An 8,008-nucleotide genomic window follows, 5' to 3' on the forward strand; every position below is an offset into this window, starting at 1 on the left:
TTTCCCGGGGACATTCTTTCCGGGGACGTTTTTTCCGGGGACTTTTTTTCCGGCTCCCCAAGCATATGGAGCATGAGGCAATCAGAGTCCTCTCCTTTTTTGTTTGTTTGTTTGTTTCTTGCTTCTTTTTTTTTTCAGCTAAAGAGGGGAGACCACTGGTTATCTGCAGACCTTTGTCATTCACGAACATCACAGCCGTTTCGGGTTTGTGCTTACTCAGTCAACTGCCTCATACGGCTAACGAGAATCTCTCGTATTTACGGTTAGTGGAAGGCCGACTTCACAAACATTCCAGTAACGTTCAACAGGACTGCCCTGTAATGTTCGTAATGTTGAAACAGCCAGCAAGCGGATTACACACAGATAAATGTTTCTTAGGATAACGGCACTTAGAACTGCAGCTTTATTTGTTGTTTCTCTTTCTTTTATTGATCGATTCATTTTTATTTTTATCTTTATTATTTTATTTATTTATTTTCATGAACTCTCCACGTGAACCAATAAGAAAAATCGATCAAGCGACCGCTGCTAATTTCCGCCCACGCAATGAGCAACAGTCTTTTCCGGGGCTGTACGCCGAAATAAATCTTTTAAAAGAAAACATTAAAAAATCCACGCTTAAAATTACACCCTTCGAAATCCATTTTCTGAAATAAACCGTTTAAAAATACACGTCCTCAAAATAAACGCTGTTAAAATAAATCATGGTTAGGCTTAGGAAGGTAATGCTCCGTATCATAGTAGTGATAGCCGTATGGGCGACACGATGTTCTTTTCGACGAAACATGCTATTATGATGTTTCTTACTCATGTTTGTATTGCTATCAATTACATAACAACTTAGGATTTCGAAATATCCAGCTTAAAAGCGTGTCTTCCCATTTCGCCTATTCCCATTTTGCCTAATGCTTCTTAGCAGATTATCTCGCAATCCCTTAGCAGGTTCACCGACCTCGAACTGCAGGGGTCCCATTTGGCCTAATGTATGCTGCAGACAGTCCCACTTCGCCTACTAATCCGTGTTACGTAAGAAAGAAGGCGGTCCTCTGGCATGCTGCCAAAAGTCAATTTCGGATCTTCATATAACTTTACATGCAACCTTATTGGTTTCACTGAAGCATGAGGTCTGTATTTATAATTCATATTACACTAGGGTTTCTTCCCTCATCTGTTGGTTCACAAATATAGACTGTGCAAGAGTGAAAACATTAATTAATTAATTAAAAGGGCAGCTTTGTTTTCTGCACTTCAAAATTCTTCCAAATTTGCAGCTCTACTCAATATGCATTAGATGTCCCACGGCATCGAGGTACAACATCACGTCCCGTTCGCCATTCTGAATTATTGACTGCTCAATGACATTCTTAAGTAGCATCACAACTTTTTATTAATTCCAACGCCCTACGCCGGCTTTTTCAACTGACCCTAAGTGATTTGAGAGAAATTCACAGCACACCCTGGAGGAGACTAGAATTTGTACGACACCGACCAGAAAAGGAATTCCTGCCGGAAAATATTTCCGTGTATAACTCCCACCGTTAGATAATGCGCAGGCCCTCTTCAGAGCACCTTTTTACCGAATAACGCGCGCGTTATACACCGGAAAATACGCTAGTTAGGTTGAACGTGGGTTAAGGCGTCTCGCTCGGTGGTGTCGTGCTAACTGGGAGGCGGTGGGTTCGAATCCTACCACCGGTTGTGCTGTCTGAGGTTTTCCCTGGGTTTTCCGAAGACTTTCGAGACGAATACCGGCACAGTTCCCCCCTGAAGTCTGCCCAAGACGCATATTAACCCCATATCCCCCCACTCCTTCCTGCTGTCCTCTCGATCTGTTCTCATCTGTACGTCGCTCATAGCCACCTCTCATCTCCACATAGCCACATCTCGCTCATAGCCACCTCGCCGTCGCTCATATAGCTTCGCGATGCTAACACGAAAGAAAAAAAAAGAGTTAGATTAAACACGACTATAGTGACACCAGTTTCCATATTTAACATCGCTCAGGTGACACTGAACATGGCTCGAAGCCTTGTTCTATTCGTCATGCTGTCCATCAGGAGTCACTATGTAAAATGTTTGTAAAATGTTTTTGTTATATTTGTACATTATATTTACACCTTATATTTGCAAATGTAAAGGGTCTTTGTTTCGGACGACGTAAGGTAGTTGTCCGACGAGCACATTCATTTCTTGCACACGTCGTCATCGGGTCGGAGCGTGTAAGTAACGCCCACTTGCCGACAGTCCCGTTTTGCCTAATGAGATTGCGCGGCAGTCCCATTTCGCCTAACGGCTGTTACCCCTCCCGCCTCTTTAATCCGATAATCCGGGTTAGGCAAAATGGGAATAGGCGAAATGGGATGTAACCCTTAAAAGTGATGACGACGATGCGCGTATGAATACAGGACACGCACACTTGATCATACCTGGGTAGTAATAGCACTACTGTAATAAAATTACAGTAATTAATTACTTTTTCTGGTAATTTGTAATGTAACGCATTACTTTTGACATTAGGTAACTTGTAATGTAATTTAATTACATTTGGGCTGTAATTTTAATGACATTACTCATTACTTTTTACAAAATAATCGAGTGTGTGTTCTGTGTTGGCACTTGGCAGAAAGAGAGTTGGGGGACTGGTAAATGAAAAGAATTCCAACGGCACTATGAACGGTGACGCACTCAATCGGCACGTGGAACGTCAATGGACCATTTCCATATTCGCGTCGCCCCTGGCGACGGAATGTCGAACGTCGTGTCTTTCCCCTCAATAATGGTGACACTTTTCGGACTGGCACGTTGTGTTGGAAAGCATAAGAAAGAGAAGATTGGAAGAAGAATGCGGAAAGAGGTGAAAGCGCATTGTACTCATTACCAGACCTGAAACGCCCGCGTAACCTTGAAACCGATTATCTCCCCACAATGAACGCCAGCAGGTGGGTCCATAGCGATGCTTTCCGCTCAAAGATGGCGGACACAGCGGCTGGGCATGCGCAGACGCGTTGTCGGAAAAGGCCCTTCTACGAGCCAGTTGCCTTAGGGGCACTCACAAACAAACGTTGTTAGGTCAACGGTTTGTAGCCCTGGAGAATCATTGTTTGCGGGCCCCATCCTCCTGACAATCTTCCTGTTGTCGTGATACATTGTGTCTCCTTCGTCTCTAGATTGTGGAACGATACGTCATACGTGGCACACTAGCATGACATGTAGAAGAGACAAATAGAAGAGTACAAGCTAACTGTTGATACATTGTAAGCACACATTTTTTTTCCTCGAATTTCGGGGAAGGCAAGTCTCGTCAACTTGTGTGTCCCTTGTGCCTTCCACAAACTCAGGAACATGTATGCCAATAATGGTAAAGTAATGACTTTGTAATGTCATTACTTTTTCGTAGTAATTGTAATGTAATTTTATTACGTTTCAATTGCATTCGCACTGGTAAAAGAAAGGCCAAGAAAGCGCGCACGCACACGAAAAAGAGAAACGCTAAATCAGAAAACATACCAAAGAATGGCCAAACTCTCCTGATAGTCGGCTCTATGTTAGACTATATTACACCGATGTCGCGCGTTACTTGCACTGCTAAAACAGAACTTCACCGAATAATACGCTCCCGGGCATCCGTCATTCCGAATGATATCAACCCCCGCCCCCCTACTAAGTTGGCAAAACTTGTCACGGATCACATACAGACAGACAACCTACTTCCGGTGTACCGAAATCCTCGTTCACAGTTATAGCCCTGGCTAGCCCCAAGCGCGAGGAGGGTACTATTTTCCGCGGCGGACGTAGAGCCGTCGGCTGTCCACCAATCAGGGACCATGGATGTTAAAAGATTTATTTCGAAGCGTTTATTCTTCAAAGTTTATTTTTCGGAGTTTATTTCGACAGCGTGGATTTTCTCATGATTTATATTGAAGAGTTTATTTTGCAAATTTGATATTTAAGAGATTTATTTTTGAACGTTTTATTTTTACATGATTTATTTCGGCGTCATCCCTTTTCGGGAACCCAAATTCACGTTCGCGAAGCAAGGAAAACCAACGACAACCAACGACAGCGACGGGGGAGGGGGGATATATTTATTAGACCAAAAGGAAAAAAAAAACGGGCTAAAGGTCAATCAAACGGGACGTCGGCTTGCTATTCCAAAAATACATAAATAAATAAATAAAATTAAGAAATAGTAGATAAATGAAACGGACGCGACGGAACAGCACGTTAGTTAGTTGATTATTAGGTTAGTAAAAGTTCGGTGTTTGCATTTTCATGTTCAGGTTAGTCTTAGTGGGCTTTGGCATTTTCCGCGCAGAAATAACCAGATAACATTTATTTACAGTACCGTATTTTCCTGTGTATAACGCGCACTCGTGTATTACGCGCACCCCTAAAAATGAGCCGAATTTGAAAAAAACTTCCATGTATAACGCGCACCGGTGCATAACGCGCGCCGCAATGTTGCTACAAGCTTCTGTACTGCCACCAGTATACAGAATAAAGCAAGGCGGTGTATAATATATGCATACGCAGAAATAGCCAGATAACATTTATTTACAGTAGTTTATTTTTCAACGGGGACTTCGATCACGTTATTTTGAGATACGGCCAATTTTTCGAGACCGGTTCCCTGGATTTTCCATCTTTCGACAATCCTTGCTAGTTGCACGTTGGATGACCCAAAACCTGTACCCGTCTGTCTTTGCACGGCGCACAAAGGGGGACCTTCTAAGGAAGATAAGAAAAAGCTACGGGTCACTGGGGATTCTCCGCTGAACTAGTGTCTACGCTGAACGAAAGGTCTGGTGTAATGTGAAGTACCCTGTGAAAACCAAGGAGTGTCTAAAAATATAGTACTGAAGTTTCCGGGTAATAATCAGAGCGTTATGAGACCGAAATCGTCGCGCGTCGAGTTCCTTTCATTTTATCATGTACATTTATACATAAAGATGGAGTTGAAGGAATTATTCCGAAATCCTAAGCTGTTTGGAGAAGGCGTTTGATCGAAGACCGCTTGGTCGCAAGCCGTTCGGTCGCAAGCCGGTTGATCGACGCCGTCTGTTCGAAAGACGTTTTTTCGCTCGCAGCGTGTCCTTAGCACCTCTTTTTCTGTAACTTTTGATTCGAACATACGGAGCCAATCAGTGTCTTCTCCTTTTTTGTTTGTTTCTTGCTTTTGCAGCTAAAGAGGGGAGACCACTGGTCATTTGCAGAAAGGTTTTATTGGTCATTCACGAATAGTATAGCCTTCTGGCTTTTTACTCTCTCCCACCCGAAAGGAAATAAAATTGAATAAAATTGAATTGAATTGAATAGAACAATGCGGAAGTATCCCGCGTAGCTGTAGGACACATACCGAAGAAAATGTCTTCAAGTTGGGAGCAGCCAATACTCTGTGCTTCTTCTGGGCACCCTTTTCATTGCTGGGATCCGAAATGGGATAGTGATATGTGCACGGAAGGCACTCCAAGTATAAATGCTAAGAAGGAAATTTCGACATAGTATAAAATACAGGTATTGTATTAACAGACATATAAAACTTTTGATCAATCTTGTTTATAGTATGCATCTGCTCCAAACGAAGCAATAAAAAACTCAATCAAACGACCGCTGCCGTTTCGATCAAACGGTGTTCGATCAAATGACTTTCAACCAAATGTCCCGTGTTCGATCAAACGGCTTTCGTTCTTGCGTAGACGATTTCTCCGGGGGCATTTTTCTCTGGGGACGGTTCTTCCTGGGGACATTTTTTCCGGGGATGAAAATCTGGCATCTCTGGCGAGCTTTGATTATATGAAACGACTTCTCCGTGATTATTCCTTCATTTGGCAACTAGCGCTCATATTCATCTCTGGAAACCCCAATTTTGTAATTGCATCTGTGTTGCCCTTCAAGAATAGTAAATTTCCTAAAATACGCATAAATTTGGCTCACATGGTGTCCAGTTCTTCAGCTTTTCCACGACCGAATTTCACGTTTTCAAGTTTATAAAAAAGTGATATTAAACGGTAGGAACAACTCATTTATTTACACATGGTAAACAAGACTTTCGTGCACGATACTGCAATTCTTCAGGTTACAAAAATATATAAACATGGTACAGGCACATATATACAGTTGAAGGGGGAGTTCTGGCATGAGACATGCTTCTCATGCCAGAACTCCCCTTCAACTGTATATATGTGCCCTGTACCATGTTTATATATTTTTGTAACCTGAAGAAGTGCAGTCTCGTGCACGAAAGTCTTGTTTACCATGTGTAAATAAATAAGTCGTTCCTACAGTTTAATATCACTTTTTGATTTACTCACCACCGGCAACTTGACATCGCCTATTTTTTCTGCCTTCGTATCTTTTTTCAAGTTTAGATTGAATTAACTGAGACCTCAGCATCCAACACAACGAAATCTGGAGTAAAAATTTACGCTTCAGAAATTGTTCTAAAAAAAGAAAAGAAGGCATATATTATCCTGTCCCACATAATAAGGAGGCCGAACTGTACTTTTTTGCCACACTCAAACAAGAACCTGTTATGTTGTCAGGTGACCATAGTTATTATTTTTCTACAATGTGTCCTTTTATTTTTTGTCGAATCGTTCCTCTTGGCGTTCAGGAAAAAAAAAAAGAAAGACTGTGTTGGGAATATCGTGACTCCCGCTGCAAGGCCTTGCCGCTCGACCTTCCCATATCTTTGTTGGTTAGTTTCCGTGTGTCGAAGGCCTGTACGGCTGGCCAGAGGGCGCGAGTGCGCATTGCTTTCAGAGACGCCTGTGGCAGTTTTGTGCAACTCTGCTAAGTATACGGTGTGCTGTTTGCCATAGCCACACAGTACTTCGTACGGCTGGGATATGCTTCGGCTCTCTTACTCGTTCTCTGAAGTGCGCGGGATTGACGTTTTTTTCTAGTTTTTTTTTCTCTAGTGAACATGTGGATAGTGAATGGCGAACTTGCGAGTAGAGCACCTGAGAAGTAGTTTTGGGGGGTGGGGTGGGGTGAGAATTTTGTTAGGAGTAGCAGAACAAATCGGGAGAAGAGTTCAATTTCTCCTTGTTTTTTTTTCTTACAGACAAACAAACAAACAAAACGTTTTTTTTTTTTCTCTCCAGCAAATGTCAAGAAAGGGACGCTACTCGTCAAGCAATACGCAACATAGGAAGGGTTTTGTAATGTGAATGTGCAGGATGCAGCGGGATTAGCGGCATGATAGCAGTCTTGCCCCGCTGGTAGTTTTATAGGCTTAGCGCCGTATAGGCAATAGGAAATGTTAAAAGAGCCGCGGTTTTTCCTTTTTTCGAATTATCCACGGCAAATTAAACAAAAGCAAGGCTATGAGATGAAATTCTAGAGCATTATTCATCCTCTGATATGCAATTTGGCTCTGAGTGTCCCGCATAATTCATTTTATCAGCACTACAAACCCGGGAGTTTATCTTGGCGGACCCTGTATATGTCACAAGTCAGTATGTTCTCAATGTTTTATTTCACGTCTCTCGGCACCCCACTTCCATGGAAGTTTAGCAGGCCTTGGTAACATTTGCAGAGCAGTAGGACATTTAACATAGCTACGATTTTATGATCGGTGCCTGGAGGTTGACAAGGGCCCCACACACTTTCATTACGTTACCCATGTGGGGAATTAGGGCAAGCCGTACGCCGTTGTTCAAGACATTATACAGTTTCAACCTCTGAATTACACGCTCTACCTGGATTCTTACTTGTGCTATGACAAGTGTAGAGTTCATGTCCTCTACAGAAAGCTGACCTCCCCCAGTGTTGAATGGTGGCATCAGGAGAACAGCTCCCTGTTCCCCCATTATAGTTTTTATCGCGGGGAAACCCTTGTCGCTCATTACCAGGCAGAACATGTGTGAAAAAACCAGACTGCCTTGTTATGAGGGAATCTGAGTGCCGTCCCCCATAGGGCTCAGAAACAAACGCAATCATGCCATTGGGAATGATAACAACAAGCCACTTAAGAGTGTATCCCCCCTTATAGTGAGAATAAAGG

Source organism: Ornithodoros turicata, unplaced genomic scaffold (genome assembly GCF_037126465.1).
Source record: "Ornithodoros turicata isolate Travis unplaced genomic scaffold, ASM3712646v1 Chromosome135, whole genome shotgun sequence".
NCBI lineage: Eukaryota > Metazoa > Arthropoda > Arachnida > Ixodida > Argasidae > Ornithodoros > Ornithodoros turicata.